Source organism: Vombatus ursinus, unplaced genomic scaffold (assembly GCF_900497805.2).
Source record: "Vombatus ursinus unplaced genomic scaffold, bare-nosed wombat genome assembly UNPS02014772.1, whole genome shotgun sequence".
Lineage (NCBI taxonomy): Eukaryota > Metazoa > Chordata > Mammalia > Diprotodontia > Vombatidae > Vombatus > Vombatus ursinus.
The window spans coordinates 34,303,696-34,324,673 of record NW_020954550.1 but is presented as its reverse complement, the minus strand read 5'-3'; the positions used below and the strand labels follow the sequence as shown (position 1 = coordinate 34,324,673).

Below are 20,978 nucleotides of genomic sequence, written 5' to 3'. Positions count from 1 at the left end.
TCAAATATATACAGAACTGAGTCAAATTTACAAGAATACAGCCATTCCCCAACTGATAAATGGTCGAAGGTTAGAAACAGGAAGTTTTCAAATGAAGAAATCAAAACTCTCTGTAGGCACTAAAGACTGCTTTAAATCACTTTTGATTAGAGAAATGCAAATTAAAACAACTCTGAGGTACTACCTCATACATATCAGATTGGCTAAAATGACAGAAATGGGAAGTGATAAATGCTGGAGAAGATGTGGGAAAATTGGGACAGTAATGCACTGTTGGTGGAGTTGTGAACTGATCCAATCAGTCTGCATATCCCCAAAGGACAACCAAACTGTGCATACTCTTTGATCCAACAATATCACTACTAGGTCTGTATCCCACAAAGATCAAATGCAAAAATATTTCTAGCAGCCCTTTTCATGGAGACAAAATATTGGAGACTGAGGGGAGGTCCATCAATTGGGGAGATACAATGGAATACCATTAGGCAATAAGAAATGATGAGCAGGCAGATTTCAGAAAAATCTGGAAACACCTGTATCAATTGATACAAAGTGAAATGAGAAGAACAATGAAAACATTGTACACAGTATCAGCAACACTGTGATGATCAACTCTAAATGACTCAGCTCTTCTTAGCAACACAACGATCCAAGACAAGTACAAAGGACTCATGAAGGAAAATGCTACCCATACCCAGATAAAGAACTGATGGACTCTGAATGAAGATTGAAGCATATTTTTTTGATTTACTTTATTCTTTCTCATGCTTTTTTTTTCTCCTTTTGATCTGTTTCTTCTTTCAAAACTGTGACTGACATGGAAATATTTTTTTTTCCATGATAGCACATGTATAAACTATATCAAACTGCTTTCCATTTTCAGAAGAGAGGAAGGGAAGGGAGAGGAGGGAAAATTTGGAGCTCAAAATCTTATAAGAATTAATGCTAACAAATTTCTTGACATGTAACTTGGGGAAAATAAAATACTATCTAAATAAAAATAAATAAATAAAGCTGAACTGCAAGGCAAAAAAAAAAGAAACATTGGATTCTCTGAAGACCATGATAAAAAAAATTCTATACATAACATTTCAAGAAATATAAGTGAAAACTGACCAGATCTATTAGAGTTGAAGAGCAAAGTAAAGTTATTAAGAAAGAAAGAAAAAGCAAGCATTTATTAAACACCACCTGTGGGCCAGGTACTAAGTGAAATGATTTACAAATATTATCTCAAACTCATCATGGTTAGCAGAAACAAGTGGGTATAGGAATGTGGGGGTTGGGGAAGATTAAAAGGGGGGATAGCCTTATAAAAAACAAATTTCCTACTTCTGAGGAGGAAATTAAAATCAGTGGAGGAAGAGAAAATAAAAGAAAAGAGCTAGTTTCTAAAGGGGTGCTCATCAATTAGGAAATGGCTGAACAAATTGCAACATATTAAAATAATGGAATATTATTGTGCCATAAGAAATTATAAAACAGACTATTGCAAAGAATCCTGTGTAGTATAAACTGATACAGAGTAAAGTAATCAGAACCAAGAGAATGATTTATACAAGTACAATAGCACTATAAAAAATAAACAACTTTAAAAGAATTAAGTTGTCAAAGACAACTTTGAAAGAACCAAGGCATAATCAACCATGTCTGCAAAGGGCCTTTTATGAAGTACTTTACATACCTCTTGATAGAGGTGATAGCATCAGGGAACAGAAAGACATCTATGTTTTGATCATGGTCATTATGTGGATTCCTTCTGCTTGACTATGTTTATTTGTTACATTTATTTGTTTGTTTTATTCTTTCTCTCCATTTCTTTTAATTGAGGGAGAGGCATCATGGCAAGAAGGAGTGTAACAGCAATATTGATGTAAAAATGAAACAAAAATAAGTCCACTGAAACTTTTTTTGTAATGCACAAAAGAGAAGAGAAAGCAATTCAAGGGGATGTAGAGAAAAATAAGATAGTTTTGAAATATTGTGTGAAATTTATTATATCCTTTTATAAAAATGATATGAAATGGAACTTCACAGTTTCATATACAATTCTCTTTTGCGTTTTACTGTTTACATGGAAATACTCTTTATTAAGCTCAAAATAAAATATAAAATAAAAAGCCCTAAGTCTGGTATAAATTCATGAAATAGTACTGACAGAGAATTTTACTTATTTGTGTATCAGCCTAAGTTATTATTCTTATGGAAATGTTATTTCTTGTCTTATTGCTAATTTCATCCTTCAGAAGTTGGAAGAACCAAATTGGAGAAATGCTATCCTATATTGAATTCTTGCCAACAAGAAGAAAGCAGTTTCTGAAAAACGTGGTGGGAAGTGATAGCTCCATCATAGAATTTGTGACTAAAAAAAAAGAGGATAGACTGGCATAGACTCAAGATTTGGGGAAAGCAGATTTGAAATATCTCCTAAAAGGGATTGATAGGAGCCCATGGACCAAAATTATATAGGGGGGAAATCAACCTAAAAAGAATGTATTACTCTCAGTAATGAAATTCTGAATATACCAAAGGGGATAATTATGATCAGAAAGAATATGGATAGTTCTAAAGAATCTAGTATAGCTGTACCGAATTTTCATTGAGCGATTTAAATTTTAAAACATTAACTTTTGCTGGTATCTTTAGTTTTAATATTTCCTGCCTTTCCCAATATATCCCTCTTCTTTTTTGCTATCTTTTTATTTGTTATTTTCATCATTGTATATATTATTTTCCCAGTTGTACTTATTTAATATTGCATCAGTTCACATGAGTCTTACTAATATTCCCTACATTCTGCACATTCATTGTTTCTTATGACTCAGTAATATTCCATCATATTCATGTACTTGAGGTTATTCCACAGTGGACATCTACTTTGATTTGAGTTCTCTATAAGTGCAGAAAGTGCTGCTTTAAATATCTTTAGTACATAGTGGACCTTTATTTATATTTTTGATCTCCTCAGTATATATGTCTAACCATGGGCTCTCTGACTCAACAATAGCACATATTTTATTCCATACTTTTCTTGACCTTAATTCAAATTGTTTTCCATAATGATTGGCTCATTTAACAGTTCCATCAGTGTTATATAAATATGTCTTTTCTTCCATAACCTCTCCAACACCATTTCATCTTTGCCAACTTGCTATGTGTAAAGGGAGAATTCAAGTAGTTTGGATTAATTTTTTTCTTATTTATGGTTTGAAGCACCCTTTCATATAATTGCTAAGAGCTTGCAATTCCTTTGAGAATGGTTTATATCCTTTAACTTCTTATCCAGTGTGCAATGATTTTTTTTAACATTATAGATTTACATTAGTTTCCTAAATAGCTTGGATATCAAATGTTTGTCAATGAATCAAATACTTTTTCTTCCATCTCTTCATTTCTGTGAACTGAAATGGAGATTTATGAATAACAGATGCTGGGAGAATATATTTGTTTTCCTCTTTTTAAAAAGAGAAAGTTAGATTATCCAGTATTCTTAATTGAAGCTTTAAAAAAAAGTACATAGGAATATCAGGTCAAATACTCAAATATCAGCTTCGTATAAGTAGAAGTTATCTTAGTCTTCTTTTTTTTATCTTACTCTTCTTACAGAAGCCCATGAAACAAAGACAAATGCAAATTAGCCTACAGTTATGATCAGTACCCACTTCTGCTTCTGCAGTAAATATAGTAGAAAGGGTTCAGCAAATGATTAGAGTTTTGTTTTGCTTTTTATCATCTCTATATATTAACTTGCTTGTTGATGTACTGAATATGATCACAATCCTTACCTGGAGACCAATCAACATACACATTTCTCTTAAAATCATATCATAATTATATTGACTTCCCCATCATAAATGAAATCAGGAGACATAAAGAAAATTCATTTAAAAAGAAAGAGTAGTCAGTCATTCAACAAGAATTTATTAAACATTTACTGTGTTCCAGCCATGTTAAGTGCTGAGGATACGGCAAAGAAGTGAAAACAGTCTCGCCTTCTATGAGTTTACATTGTAATGGTGGCTCATAGATTATGGATACATAGGCAAACAAAAGAGTTGGTAGAATAGATTTTGTTATGTATCCAAAAGCAACAAGACATCATTTTAGGGAATACTTAGTCATTCCATGTTGCCCACGACTAGCATTTGAAAAAAAAAATCCTGTAAAGATGATTGCATTTTCACAGAACCAGAAATTTTAGAGTTAAAAAATATTCCAGCACCCATTTAGTACCACCTGTACCTGAAAGTAATACCTACTATAACATAAAAGATAAGTGGTTGTCAGCCTTTGTTGGAAGACCATCAAAGAAATTCTGACTCTGTTTTCTCTGCTTACTACCTCCCAGGGTAGCCACTCCACTTTTGGATGGCTCGTTTCATTCTCAAAAGTGTTTTTCCCTTTATTGTTGGCAAAAGTTTTTTTGTTTTTATTTCTAACAAAATTTTTCTGACATCAAGTTTGAATTTGTCTTTTTGAATTTTTTTTCCCATTGGATCTAGTTCTTCTTTTTGGGTCTAAGAAGAACACATCTAATCTTTCTTTCACATGACATTCTTTCAAATAATTCAAGACAACTTACAACAGTATCCCCTCTGAGACTTTTCTTCAAATAAAACAATTCCTCCAAGTTATCCTCATATGATATGGAATTAGAGTCAAACTATGAGAATACATCAGAGGACCAGCAGAGCGTAAGAAAGTGAGAAATTTTATGTAAAGAACTTAATAAGACCAACCAAATTAAATTAGCATATGCTTTCATGTTCAGTGATTTCAATGCAAAGGTAGGTATACGGAAATCACAGGGGAAATCATTGAAAAACATAATTCAGAATTTAGAAATAATAGAGATGAAGAACTTCTTGGTTATACAGAAGCTTCATCTCTATGAATCTTGAATATGAATCACTGCTCATGGTAAGTACTCAATAAAATCACCAAAAAATGAAATGAATCATTTTAATAGATATAAAACAGCTAGTTCCCAGTGTGAATTATTTAAAAATCATACATTCACATCATCATATGAATGACTTCATAAATTCACACCATCAACCTATTCAAACTAAGATGAAAATCAATATAATATTAGAATATAGATTAAAATGAGAATGAAATATATTGTATAACTGAATAAATTTTGCTTTAACTCATGAAACAAGTTATTAATGCCAAATAATAAGATAAAGGTAAAAGGAATAAAACCATCACATACCATCATCATTTTCTAAAGAAGCTTAAGTCGGTCACTACAGTAAAAACAATGTAGCCCTGAAACTTTAATCACAGGTGATGAGTTAAGGGATTAGCACTTGCCATGCCATCAGACTCTCTATACAGATGTATATGTATATATAGAGAGACTCAATATAGAGACACTATGTAGATAGATAGATTAGAAAGATTAATGTATAGCAGATACACATGTTATACATACACACACACACATAGATGTATATATATATATCACCCATCTTTCTCTCCTATATATCTTTTTATCTATATCTATCTATACATAACTAAATAATTTCTGTATTCTTTAATTATATATATTTGCATCTATGCTTGTATATATCTGCATGTGTATATATAATATCCATAGATATCAATTAACATTACATCTCTATATTGTATTGTGTCAATAAAGAATCATTTCAAAAGAAAACAATACAGACATGAAGAGAAATATTTGAATATGGAAAATCAATAGCTGAGTTTATCATCAAACATTTTCTCCACTTGCCAGAAAGGTGTGACAGCCAGAAGGAACATTGGTCTATTTCTTTGTTTATTTGGAAGATTGCATCTCTCTAGCTCACCCAGGAGCTACTCACAGGCTTGGTCCCATTCTGATCTGGTTGGGTATGGGGGAGCTCACTGCATTAATGACAAACTTACTGTGGACATACCTTATTGACTTAGCCCACTGCTGCTCCAAACTCTGAGCTCAAGAGATTCATCAGCCTCAGATTTCATGGCATCAGAGATTAGAGACAAGTGTTACTGATGTGAAGCATCAGTTCAAAATATAAAGTTACTTTAAAAATGCTCAAGAGAAGGAAAGTGAAAGGTTATGAAGAGTATCGCCTCGTAAAATCAGGAGTAGCAATAAAGGGAAAGGCAAGTTTAATGAAAGGTGAGGGAGGGACCTAATTTTGCCAGATCATCCATTCTGAGAACACTGAATGTAAAACTGGGATGACAACAAACAAATGAAACAAACAGAAGAATGGTGAGGTTTTTTAAAGACCAGTCAAGACTCCCATTGTCATATTTTTTTTCTCTTCGTCTCTGATGTTTGAACTACAACATCAGTGCTAACATCACAGCCCCTCAATAAGTGATAAAACAGAAAAGGCATGAAAGAAAATAAAGAAGAGATAAACTAAAATAGACTGTACTCACAGAGGAAAGAGAGCTCTGCTAGAGGCAACATAATTATAAGGGCATGAAGGCGTCTCAAGATATCTAAAGAAGGGCTACTTTTATTTTTTTTTGCAAGTAGGTGGCACAATGAATAGATGCTGGGACTGGAACTGGGAAGTCCTGAGTTCCTGTTTGGACCCAGACAGTTATTAACCTTGAGCAAGTAATGTAACATTTGTCTGCCTCAGTTTCCTATTTTGTAAAATGGAGATAAAAATATCACCTCCCTTCCAGGGCTGTTGTGAGGATCAAATGAGTTAATATTTATAAACCTTAAATCATTATATAAATGATGATTATGATCATTATGATCATATCGGACACTTGGAGAAAATAATGGAATGTGAAAAAAATTAAAAGGGAACCAGGTAACTGGGAGAAAATTCTTTACATTTTCTCTGATTAAGGTCTCTTTTTTCTATACAATAAGGAACTGGTTTCAGTTTACAAGGCTAAGAACCATTCCGCAAAAGATAAATGTTCAAAAGATATGAATGAATGGTCAATTTTCAAGGAAAGAAATACAAGCTATCAGCAATCATATAAAAATGCTCTAAAATAAAAATTATTAGAAAGTTTCAAATTAAAGCAACTTTGAGGTTCAACCTTATAGTCGCTAGACTGACAAACATCTGTAAAGAGAAAGATGGCAAATGGTAGAGGAGCTTTGGGAAAACAGGTACATTAGTGCATTGTTGGTAGAACTGTGAATTGGCTTAAGCATTTTTAAAACTGATTTCAAACAATTTCCAAGAAGTTACCAAAATATGCATACCTTTTGCCCACTACTGTGCCTATGCCCTACAGAAATCAAAGGAAAAGGGAGCAAAAGAATATATATATATATATATATATGTACAAAAAAGATTTTGTAGCAGTACTTTTTGTGGTAGCAAAAGACTGGAAAGTAAGAGAGTATCTTCCTATTGGGGAATGCCTAAAGAAATTGTGGTATGTGAATGTAATGAAATATTATTGTGCCATTAGAAAAGACAAAAGGGACAAGTTCAAAGGAGACTGGGCCAACCTTTATGAACAGAGGCAGAGCAAAGTCAGCAGAACCAGGACAACATATACAATGAAGCAAAATTATACATAGAAAAAAAATACTTTTAACAGCTTTAGAACTCTGATTAATGCAATAAGCCATGGATACAAAACAATGAAATTGAAACATGTCACTCACTTCCTGTTGGATAGTCACGAATTTAAAATGGAGAAAAAGACATGTATTTTTGATATGTGGGAATTTGTTTTCCTGCCTTTTAAACTATGTGTTGAGGACTTTATTTCTTAAAAAAGTTGTTCAATGTAGGGAAAGAGCAAGATTAATTTTTAAAATATTATTAAATGTTATTCAATTTAAAAAAAAGAAATATAATTGGTCTTATTATTACCAAAAATGTACAAAAATATAAGTAATTACTGACTCATATGCTCACTTCTTTTCTACAATCTCTGTGAGAATAATATATAAATATTTGGAGAGTGGATTGTGGAGGTATTCCTCAGATAGCTTTTAGGAGAAAATGGACAAGACATACACAAGATTAGAAGGTTGGATTGATTTTGATATTCATCTTTGAAAGAAAAACCTACATTGATAAAATTGCATATTTATGAAAGAATCAAAGTGCTGAGCTCCTTGATTCATTTTAAAGGGTGCCAAGTAGAATTCTTTTAATGGAGATGCAAAATAAAAGCCCCATCTTATAGAGCTGGATTCCAAAACTAACCTCTTAAGAAGAATGGGACCCTACCTTCAAGACATAAAAGTCACCAAGCCTTTATTTTCTACAGAGTGTAGCACATACAAATCAAAGAAATGTTTCAGTTTAAAAAAAAATTAGTGGACACACCATCTTAAACTTAAGGCTCTTTATCTAGGTGAAATAAGTAACACATACTGTTACTCCAAATCACTTATGTCTTGCTTGGTGAACAATGAGCTATTTTACAATGGTCATAACTACAATTCAGTCAGACATAGCCCACTTCATTATATTCATTTGTGTTTGTTTTGGCCTCAATCATGAGTCCAATTTCAACTCACGTTCTTTTCCCAGGAAGCCATGCTTTCAACCACATCACAGGAATGTGAAGAATACATGAACACTTCCAGAGATAGTATATGAATTTTCCTCTAATGGGCCAAAAAATTAGCTACAAATGAAAAGTGTTTTGTAAACAATCCTCATAGGGTAGTGCAGGGTGGGAGGGAGAGATTCTCCTTTATCATAAGAATCAGTGAATATTTTGGTTTTGAAAAAAATTAGGACTAAGCTTTTACAGGAAGGATTTGAGTTCTAAAAGTATTTTCTGACATTTTAAAATTAAGAATCACATTATAATCCTGTTTAGTGTTGCAATAGGAAATTCCAATAGGAAATTTGGTTTGTATTCACATCATATAACTCAGCTGACTAGAATGGGCTATTTCCTGAAAATAACCAGTTATGAGCCCAAAGAAAGAAAGAAAAGTATGGTGCTATTAGTGTTGGGGACAGAAGCAATGATATTTTAAGGTAGAGGAGATAATGAGCATGATGATATTGTACATGTTTCAGTTATGCAGATGAAGGGAAAATTAATTAAGGAAATAAAAAATTGGTAGGCTTTTGACAGAAAACAAGCATGGCCTCTGCCCTTCCTGTTGTTCAGGAAACAGAACACTGCATTGGAAATTTCCCAAGTATAACTTATTAATGTTGGGCACTTTGGATTTCCCCACATGTCTCCCTAAAGCAATAAGTATGGTATAAGCCAAAGTGAAAATTTCCATTTCTATGGGGGGAAAACCTTGGTTCTTGCTTTTGGTTTTTTTTTTTTGTTTTTCTTTAATAAGCTTCTGCAGTGTATTTCCCTTCCACAATGTAGCATAGATTTTTAGGCTGTAAGGGATCCTAGAGGTTACCTAATCCAAGTCTTTTTTTTGTTTGTTTTTGTTAGGCAATGGGGTTAAGTGACTTGCCCAGGGTCACACAACTAGTAAGTGTTATGTGTCTGAGGCTAGATTTGAACTCAGGTCCTCCTGACTCCAAGGCCAGAGCTCTATCCACTGCGCCACCTAGCTGCCCCACCCCAGTTCAACTCTTTTACTTTGCAGATGAGAAAATAGAGGCATGAAAGGGTTGAACAGCTTACTTACCCAAGGTGAGTAATAGCAACAAACAGAGCCAGGATTTGGACCCGAATGTTCACTCCAAATCCAACATTTTTGCCAGTGCAGTCTGATGCACAGTTGTGTTCAATGACTTGACATTCTTCCAGTAAAGAATCTCAGCTATTAAATATTCACTTTGATATTATTTCAAAGAGAAGCTATTTAATAAAGCCAGACATGCAAAGCTCATTGTTTTGTGCACATAGATCAATAGTGTGAGAAGCAAGGGAGAAAAGAAATAATTTGTGAACATAAAATATATTATTTAATTGTAATTTGTCTCACATTTTTTAAACATACCAAGCTCATTCAGATTGCAATGCTTAAGATGTAGATGAATAAATATAGATAAAATGATTATAAAACCAAGTGAGAGTTTAATTGTACTCATCTGCCACAGTGGCTAGCAAGGGCTAACTAGACAGAGGCCACATAGGCTGGTGACCTTCTCCTGCCTCTGTCCTTTGCCTGTCCTTGTGATTTACCCTATGTCCACAGTGCTAGGGTTACCTGTCTCCTCAGTAGGGAAACTAGGTTCCCAGTGTTTCAGCTCCTTGCTGATACCAGATTCCCAAGGAATAATTCAATTTTGGGCTTTTTTTCTAAGTGGACCTCCCCAACAGGGGCAGGAAGTAAAGAGAGATGCAGAGAATAAATATGAATCAGACATGGCACAGGGAGTTTTATTCCCACACAAAATGGGAATGTCATGCATTAAAGAACTGTAGAATCAGGGACATCTAGGTGGTACAGTGGATCAGTGGATGGAGCACTGGCTCTAGAGTCAGGAGGCCCTGAGTTCAAATCTGACCTCAGATACTTGAAACTTACTAGCTGTGTGACCCTGTTAATTAATTAATTAACCCCAACTGACTTGCAAAAAAAAGTATAGAATGATTATGATCAGCTAAGAGGCTACTATTCAGGCCTTAATATGATGTTTGCAGTCTGATCAGTACCAAGTGAGCTCTTCTTTCTGATGGTTTCTCTTTATCTAGGTGCATCTCCCTCTTCCTGTCTGCCTCTGCTACTGTTTTCACTGCAACTGTTTTTGTAGATGATATCTTGCTGCTCAGAAAGGGCAAGGCACCAACTTCTTTTCAATATCTCACTAAGTCCTGCACCAACAGGAAGAAAACAAAAATTGGTAGTCCCATCCCATATAGAAACTTGTCTAGGAAGCTAGAGTTCATGGTTTGCTTCCCAGCACAGAGATGTGCAACCTCTCACTACCTCTGAATCCATAAAGCTCAGAAAGTCATCCTTAGACCCTAAAGCCAACAGGAACAAGAGACCAAAGGATCAATTGCCACTTTACTGTAGTGTTCTGCCTTAGCAGCCAGTTTAGTCATATTGACTGACAGGAAGAAATAAGTGGATATCTACACATGCTCTGATGTGGAGATAGTGAGGAGGATTACATTATACACACTCAAGATATTACACTCACTTTCAATGGCCTTTCATTGGGCTTTTATACTATTTTAGTACATTTAGAAAGCTGCATTCTCTTCAGGTTGCAACAAATTGCATATTTGACTAGTAATGTTTTCTTCATTCAAGATTCAGGACAGGATCATAAACCACCAAATGAAATTTATTGCTGAGTGAAATCATGGGCTACTGTTTTATAATCTGATTTTATAGTCTAACTACAAAATTCTATCCATTTTGAGAGAACATAGAAAACTTAGTAAGCAGAATCAATAAGCCAAGTCAGTTTTGCTGACATGTAGTAAGTGTAATTCAATTATTTATGAGTTATTATGAAATTTATAAGATAAAAATCACATTTTCCACCTTGACTTTGAAAAACTATTCAGTTTCCAAGCCACACTAAACACATTCCCTTCAATTCCCTTGTTCTTTTTGATACCAACAAACTCAGCAGCTGTTGATTAATTCTTGTTGTTGGTGTTCTTCTTCTTCTTCTTCTTCCTCTTTTCTTCTTCTTCTTCTTCTTCTTCTTCTTCTTCTTCTTCTTCTTCTTCTTCTTCTTCTTCTTCTTCTTCTTCTTCTTCTTCTTCTTCTTCTTCTTCTCCTCTATGTAGAAATTTTTTTTCTAATACCAAAATGAGAAAACCTGTCTTCTGGGATGTGGACAAGAGGTCACCAACCAGAGTTTGAAATATTAAGAAACATTTTATGAGGTAATAAATACTCATTATGATCTTCAGGCTCAGAACTATTTCTAAGGAAAAGAACTCAGAAGTTTTATTGAGCATCAAAACAACTAAAGATATATTTTCTTAGCAAATGTGTTTAAGATAAGATATCTGAAATGATACAGGAATATGTTAACATGGAATAACTGGAAAGTTACCCTTTTGATATATTCAACTCATCAGGAACCAATTACAGAATTAGCTATTGTCTACTCTGCATAGTTGGAAGAGATCTTCATGTCTGTTTTTTGTTGTTCAGTCATTTTTTTCAGTTATGTGTAACTCTTCATTACTCCATTTAGGCTTTTCTTGGCAAGGATACTGGAGTGGTTTGTTATTTCCTTCATCAGCTCATTTTATAGACAAAGAACTGAGGTACACAGGCTTAAGGGACTTGTCCACAGTCACACAGCTAAGGGAGTGTTGAAGGCTAGATTTGAACTCATGAAGATGAGTCTTCCTGATTCCAAGCCCAGTGCTGTATTCACTGCACCATCTAGTTGTCCTGTGTCTGTTTATCCAATGCATACATGAAAAACAAACAAACAAACCTCTATAATGTTCACAACAAAGGATCATTCAACCTCTGCTTAAAAATCTTCAGAGAGGGGAGTCCCACTTCCTCCTGAAGCCATCTGTTCCACTTTGGAAGAGCAACAGTCCTCAACCTTAGGAAAATTTTTGTTACATTAAGCCTAAATTTGGCTTAGTGCAACTTCCAGTTATTACTTCTAGTTCTTTCCTATTGAACTGAACAGAACAAAGCTAACTCTTCTAAATCCTGAGAGGTCTTTGGATCTTGAAGATAGCTCTCATGCTTCCTTCCATGAATTTTCTCTTCTCCAACCTAAAAATTATCATTAGTAATGTCTTAAGTACTTACTTTGAGCCAGTCACTGCACTGGGTCCTGAGGATACAAAAACAAATGTGTAACTTTCTTGCCTTCAAAAAGCTTATATTCAATAGATTCCCTGTCTTGTCAATGTATCTTCATGTGGCATGGACTCACAGCTTTCACTATCTTGGATGCTCCCTGCTGAACATTCTCCAGCTTCCTACACTGTGCCCCCGGGACTTCACATAACTCCCAGATGTTACATGACTGGATCAGAGTACATTATAACTCCTTCTTCTTCCTGGAAACAATGTCTCCTTTAATACAGCCTAAGATTTCATTAGCTTTCTTGGCTGCCACTGCATATTGGTATTTTATGTTGAGCTTGTAGTTCACTAAAACCGTCAGATCTTTTTTACACAAATTACTCTCCAGTCATGCCTCCACATCTCATACTTCTGAAGCTGATAATCTGAACTTGTTGTAAACATCACATTTGTCCCTATTGAAGTGTGTCTTATTAGATTAAACTCAAACTTCTATCTCATCCAGATATTTTTGGATCTCAACTCTTGTTATCAAGCAGGTTCCTATCCCTCCTAGTTTTGTGTCACCTGCAAGCAAAATAAACTCTTTTTAAAACTGAATATTTCTTTGGTTTCCACATTTGAAGAATGAAATAGAAAATTTGGACAGATTCTTAAAAGTGGCAAAACAAAGCATTTTAGGCTATGGAAGAGAATTTAGGAACAAGAGTTAAATGGAGGCCCAATGTGAAGTATATTGATTGCCTCAAGGGATTACAATAAGGCTATCTTCTGGTCACCACAGAAAATGTCCACAAAAGACAGAAGAAGAGAGAACAGGATGAATATGAAACAAGAAAGAAATGGGTTAAATGTGAGGCATAACTATCTAATGCCAAATAAACACAAGTAAGCACAGTACTAGGCTATTTAGAGATTAGGAAATATTCATCCCTGGTAACTATTCAAGGATAGGGCCAAAGGCAATCTAAAAAGGTTTGGGCAGATACAGTCTTAGCAGTAAACAAGAAACTAACTAGATTATATATCAGCATCTTGTAGATTCCTTTTCTGTCCTCAAATGTTTGAAGTGTATTTCTATAAAAGTGCATTTGGGTATAAATGCATGAGTCAATTACAAGATTCATGAGACCTTAATGCCTTCAAAATTGACTGGGTTTTCAAATAATTGTTTAAAATTTCACCACTCTATTTCCTATCCAATCACTTGATGACAAATCATCTTGCATAATCCTGGATTAGGCAACTATTTTACCAGACAATTCTTTCAACTTGATTCAACAAGCATATAGTATAAGTGCATACCATGTGCCAGGGACCTGGAGATACAAAGACCAAAAAAGAGTCCCTGCCTTCAAAGATCATACATCATTTCCCTGGGGAGAATGTAAACAGAAAAGTAAATGTATATAAATATGTGAGTATACATACTTACATTCGTGTGCATGTGTACATATACTATATGTATATGCACAGATACATACGCATATAGAAATACAGTTCAAACATTCACAGAAATAAAATACCCACATACACATATGCATACACACATGTACAGCTATGCATATGTTGTATACACTTGTACACATATTATAAATGTGTGTACACATATGTGTGTACACATATGTGTGACTGCATATGCATTGTATGAAATAAATACAAAGTAATTTGGGAGAAAAGCACTAAAAATTGAGAGTCAGGAATAGCCTCATATAGGAAGTGACCCTTTAGCTGATTTTTGAATGGACCTAGTAATTTCAAGAGATGAAAGAAGGAAAGAGAGGATTCCAGGATTAGGGGACAATTTGCACAAAAGCAGAGAGGTGAAAAATGGAATGCCATGCATGGTCTATTTCATATACTCCATTTTAGTTGGCATGTGGTATTGTGAGGGGGGATGAATAAGAAATGTCAGGAAAGACAGGTGGGGGTCATACTGTTTAGGACCTTAAATATCAAACAGAAAGATTATTTATTTGTGGTTTTTTTTAACCTAGAGAAAATAAGGAGCCACTGAATCTTCTTGAGCAGGAGCATGATATGATTGCTCAGGTCTGAGGAATCCACATATCCTTGTGTGTGTATGTATATATATAGTATGCAGGTATTAGATAGGGAGAGGGGGAGAGGGAGGGAGAGAGAGAGAGAGAGAGAGAGATACTACTTGAAGGGAATATACTCTCTGGTGTATACTCTAAAAAGGTTCTTCATTCTTCCTTAATTAATAAGGAATGTACAAAGTGATAGAAATATTTGGGTTATGGGTATAACCAATCTGGTGATCTTACTCATCTCTGCTGCCATTATGGAAAGTATCTGGCTTGGTCATATAAAGCTTTCACTTCACACTCTAGTTCATGTTAATCACAGAGGATCAAAGAGCAGAATTGAATAGGACCTTCAAAGCTCTTTCATTTTAAAGATGAAGAAACCAAGGCCCAAAGAGATGAAGCAGTTTGCCTCAGGCAGGACAAGTAAGTGATCAGCAGAGTTGGACCTCAAATGAAGTTTTCTCATTTCAATACTATTGCCATTTTGCCTCTACCAAGCTGCCTCCTCTGACCTCCTGAGGCACCTATCATACATAATCTTTTCACTCAGATTCTAAGTTCCTCATAGTCAGGAACCATATGACTCCCTTATGAAGTAAGAGTCACTTTGTTTTGTTTTTTTAATCACCAGAAGTTTTTAATCAGAGACTCAGTCACCATCTGTCACAGATATTATAAAAAGGCACTTCTACATATTTAGACAGTTAGTTGTTGGATTAGATGACCCTTAGTTTGCCTTCCAATTATAAGATATTCTGCTTCTACATCTTGTCTTTATCTTCTCTTCTCCATAAACTTTAGCACTGTTTGAAGGAACATAGTGGTTGTTCAATAAACAATTACTGGCTAACTGAGTAAGCAACTGACAATGATCTACTATCACTCTGCTCCCCTCAATGCTAATTTGACTTAATGAAGATTACTGAAAACCTTATTTTTTATTCCAGTTTGAATTTGAAAAATGTAAGCCAAACAGCTCCAATGTACGTATTTAAATAAACACACTAAAATGATATAACTTCTAGGATTTAAGAATAAAATCTTTAATACAAAGAAAAAAAAAGTTGAGGAATCTCCCCTCAGACCTTTTATATGCCTTTTAATCTTATTATCTCAAGGAGGCCTTATTTGAAGCTAAACCCATGACTTTTTAATTTACTCCAGAAAATTATTTCAGTTTTACTTATTAAATAAGTAGGAAAAATTATATATATAAAACTCATGTGAAAAAGTGAAATATTGGATCAAATGGAAATATTTTACATGATTACACATATGTAAGCTATATTAAATTGCCTACCATCTTAGATAAGACAGAGAAAAATTTGGAACTCAAAATCTAATAAAAAAAAGAATGTTAAAAATTGTCTTTACATGAAATTGGAAAAAAAATTTAAAAACTATAAAAAGAGAAATATTGGATTATGTAGCTACTTGCCACTTAAGTAATAGTATTTGGTAATCACTTTAGTTTTATTCAAGAAAAAGGAACAAACTTCCATAATATCTTCTTCTGATACCTTACTGTTGTGCATCTCACTCCAGGTCCTCCCCATCACCATCATCATCATCAATAAGCATTTATTAAGCAGCTACTATGTGACAGACAATGTATTAAGTACTGAAAATATAAAGAAAAGCAAAAGATAGTTCTTGCCCTCAAAATGCTCACATTTGAATGAGGGAGACAACATCCTAATAATTATGGAGGTATAAATATATTCAATATGAATCGGATGCAATTTCAGAGCAAGGTACTAGAAGAGGGGAGAGGTAAAGAGTCCAAGAAAGGTCTCTTACAGAAGATAGGATTTGAGCTGAATCTTGAATAAAACCAGGAATCTGGAGGCAAAAAGGGAAAGCATTACAGACATGGGGTACAGACAATGCAAAGGCATGGAAATGGTAGTGTTATAGGCAAAAAAACACATAGGGACATTAGCTTGCTAGTTAGTCTCCCTGCCTCAAGTCCCTCCTCATTCTAGCCTGTTCTCTACTCATCAGCCAGTGATCATCCTAAAGCACAGGTTTGGCCATGACAATCATCTGCCCATCTGTTGTCTAAAAATCAGCCCAACAAAGAGCTGTAAGAAATAGGAGAGTTACAATGACAAAAATGGGACATCTTTTAACTGTGTAGATTGAAGACTGCAGTCAAAACACATTATTTTAGCAGAGCAGTCATTCAGACAGAAGCTTCAATTTAATTTAAGGCAGTGAAAGAAAATGAAAGTGAAATGGAGAGTGAAGAAACTTTTACTGCAAGCAGTTGGGTGGTTCCATAGCTTTAAAAAGTGAGTTCAATTGTATAATATTAAAATTACTGGAGAGGAGGCCAGCGCAGAGGAGGATGAAACAACTAAATATCCTGATTATTTGGAAGAAAATAATCAAAGAATATGAATATTCTAAACAACAAAGTTTTAATGTAGATGAAAGAGGCTTTTTCTGGAAATGTATGCCTTCAAGAACTGACATTTTTAGCCCTTCTCTGTGAGACAATCCCTTCCCATGGGACACCTGGCCTCTTGTCTGCTTGTCCTGCCTCATTCTCTCAGCCTCTACCACCCTCCCTCTGGTTAGGGGCACCATCTCTGCCTCTGACCTCTCCCACCCTACTTGAGACCTCCCCAATTATACGTCTCTCTAGATATGTTCATCCTGTTTTTCGCACTGCCTCTTCTATGAGTCACTGCCAATGCAGAGAGGAACTAGGATAAGGTGGTCAAATGTGTATCCCCCACTCCCAGCCCTGGCAGGCATCTCTGTACATCAGTTATAACTTCTACTTTGGGGGTGTCCTGCTACCCAATCAGTGGGTCCTCATAGCAACTCACTGTACCCACTGGAACCTTTGAGTGGTATTGGTAAAGCATAATTTCAAGCACCTGGAGCCCTATCCTCAATCGGTAAAGGTATAGCGCCGGCTACCCTACACCACATTCAGTTCCAGGAACAGCAACAATGACCTTATGCTGCTCTATCTGCAGGAACCAGTGAGCCTGACCCCCCAAGTTCGCTCCATTCAGCTGGCAAAAGACTATATCAACCCCAGCACAACCTGCCTGGTATCTTGCTGAGGTACCACGTCCAGTTCTTTTGTCAGATATCCCAGCGCTTTCCAGTGCGTGAAGATCAGTACCAAATCTGAAGAAAAATGCGAAAATGCTTACCAAAGAGTCATCACTCCCAGCATGGTCTGTGCTGCAGACGAGGAAGGTGGGAAGGACTCACTCCAGGATGACTCTGGAGGTCCCTCGGTGTGCAATGGGGCCCTGCAGGGCCTTGTGTCTTGGGTCCAGTGCCCTGCCCAGGTTTCCTGGTATTTATAACAACGTGTGCTGTTATTGGACCTGGATCCTAAATGAAATGCAGAAGAATTGACAAGCTCCCCCCACACCTCCAAGAGGACTGCCCAGTTCAACCTGTCCCCAGTCCTGCCCTCAGGGACAGGTGGCCTGAAACTACAGCCCCACACCCTACAAAGGTACCTCCCCCTCTCCCAAGAATAGGACTCAGCTATCCTGACTTCCCAACCATGAATTTCTGGAGGATCCAGGTTTCCTAGAGCCATCTCATCTGGATTCGGATGCATGGAAAGGGAATCAAAAGGATTTAGAGATGGAAAGGACTTTAAACCCTGAAATAGCAGATCTGGAAAGAAACTTTTAGAAAAATCATATACTGGAATTTTTATAAATGGGGAAACAGGGTAAAAGTGACCTTCTAATGTCACAGAGTTAGGTCATAACAATTCAAAACTAGTGTTTTCTCCCTGATCCTGGGGTCTGAAAGCAGATCTATCCCTAACCTCCCAGGTACCCTAGCCCTTTTTGTGAATCTACTACCTTGCTCAGGTATCCAGAATAATAGGTAACTTAGCAGGTCCCTCTTGGTCACCCCTCCCCCAACAGTCTTAGATTAATAAAACCTACAAAACTTCCTAAAAACAAACAAACGAATAAATAAAAGAACTGACATTTCTAAGAAAGAATAAATTTGATCTGAGTTTAAAATGTCTAAGGATTACCTAACACTTTTATTGGGAGGTAATGCAAAGTGGACTTTTAAATGAAAACAAATGCTTGTTTGTTGGTCTCAAAATCCTTGTACTCTATAGTGTGCAGGGGGAGAGAGAGGAGGTAAGAGGGAATGGGTGAACCTTACTCCCATTGGAATTGACTTAAGGAGGGAATAACATATACACAAAATTGATAATGGAAATCTATCTTACCCTACAGGAAAGCAGTGGGGAGGGAATATGGGGGGGGTGATTATAGAAGGGAGGGCAGATTGGAGGAGGCGTAATCAGAAGCAAACTCTTTTGAGGAGGGACAGGGTCAAAGGAGAGAGAGAATTAACAGGGGTAGGGGAAATAGGATGGAGGGAAATATAAGTAGCAATAGTAACTGTGAAAAGAAATTTTGAAGCAAGTTTCTCTGATAAAGACCTCATTTCTTTAACATACAGATAACAGTGTAAAAATTATAAAAATAAGAGCCATTCCCCAATGGATAAATGATCAAAAGATATAATCAGTTTTCAGATGAAGTAATCAAAGTTATCTATAGCCATATGAAAAAAAATATTCTAACTTACAATTGATTGGAGAAATGCAAATTAAAACAATTCTGAGGTACTACCTCATACCTATTAGAGTAGATAATAAGACAGAAAAGACAAATGAAAAATGTTGGAGAGGATGTGGGAAAAATGAGACACTAATATACTGTTGTTGGAGTTGTGAATTGATTAAACCATCCTATAGAACAATTTGGAACTATGCCCAAAGGGTTATAAAACCCTTCATACCCTTTGACATAGCACTAGTACTACTATGTCTGTATCCCAAAAGAGAAAAGAAAACAAAAAGGAAAGGGACCTATATGTACAAAAATATTTATAACAGATCTTTTCTGGGAGTAAAGAATTAGAAATTGAGGGGATGCACATCAATTGGGGAATGGCTGAATAAGTTGTGGTATGTAATTATGATGGAATACTATTGTACTATAAGAAATGATGAGCAAGATGCTCTCAAAAAAACCTAGAAAGACCTACATGGGTTAATGCAAAGTGAAATGTACTAGGTACAAAGTAACAGCAATATTGTAAGATGATCAGCTGTGAATGACTTAGCTGTTCTCAGCAATGCAATGATCCATTACAACTCCGAAGGACTTAGGATGAAAAATACTATCCATCCCCAGAGAAAGAACTGATGGTGTCTGAATACAGATTGAAGCAACTTTTTTTTTTTAATTTATTTTTCTTGAGTTTTTCTGTCTGTGATTTCTTTCACAAAATGACTTTTACAGATGTGTTTTGCGTGACTGCACATGCATGACTGACATGGAATTGCTTGCCTTCTCGGTAAGGGGGGAGGGACACGGGAGGGAGAGAGGGAAAGAATTTGGAACTCAAAGTTTTAAAAACAAATGTTAAAAAAATCCTTGTGCTCTGAAAGGCTGCAATCATGAACCACCCCCAGCTCTTTGGTGATCTACTAAAAAAAATCATAATAAAGCTTATTTTGAAGACTGATTTTCAAATTGTTTTAGCTTAGCTGTTGAAAAATATTGCAAGGACAACAATATTGGTTTTAAAGTATTACTGATTTTATATAATTCCCTAGGTCACCCAACTGCCCTGGGATCATTGCATGAGGATATGATTATGCAAATTCTAACATGTGAATAAAGCTTTTTGCACCTACCAGTGTATATATAAATATTTAAAGAAAGATAAAATAGCTCAGTCTATGCCACTAAAAAAATTATAAATAACAATAACATTTTCATTATATCATAAAGGTAGGCTTAAAATTTTTAATTAATTAATTTTAAATTTTTGCTTTCTATAACTATTAACTTTGTAATAAACTAATCAGAAATGCATTTCTTTACTCTGCTGTTATATTACATTAAAAAACAGATAACAAACTTAATTCAAAAATTTGTCATTGCATATTTCCCTCAGGCTAGAAACAATTACTATTTTTTACCTGTAATTTAAACTTTGAATAGTACAAATTCGACTAATGTGACCAATTCATGGGAGTCACTATTTTCACTAAGAGGGACCTAACCGTAATTCCTTATGCTGGTGCCCATACTAACAGATCAAATTCCTTTCCTTGATTCTAATTCCACTGCTTCTCAAATTCTTTGTCTGAATCCCTGATCCTGCTGCCTGGCACCTTAGCCTGGATTGCTGATCCCTCCAGCACAGATTGTTTCTTTAGTTTTGTTTTGTTTTGTTTTGTTTTTTATGTAAAATGGGACAAT

At 35.3% G+C, this 20,978-nt stretch overlaps 1 pseudogene; it reads left to right on the top strand.

Moving 5' to 3' along the window:
* The first annotated feature begins 17,343 nt into the window (after nucleotides 1–17,343).
* On the top strand, nucleotides 17,344–18,075 carry LOC114044098 (annotated as a pseudogene).
* Nucleotides 18,076–20,978: the final 2,903 nt, after the last annotated feature.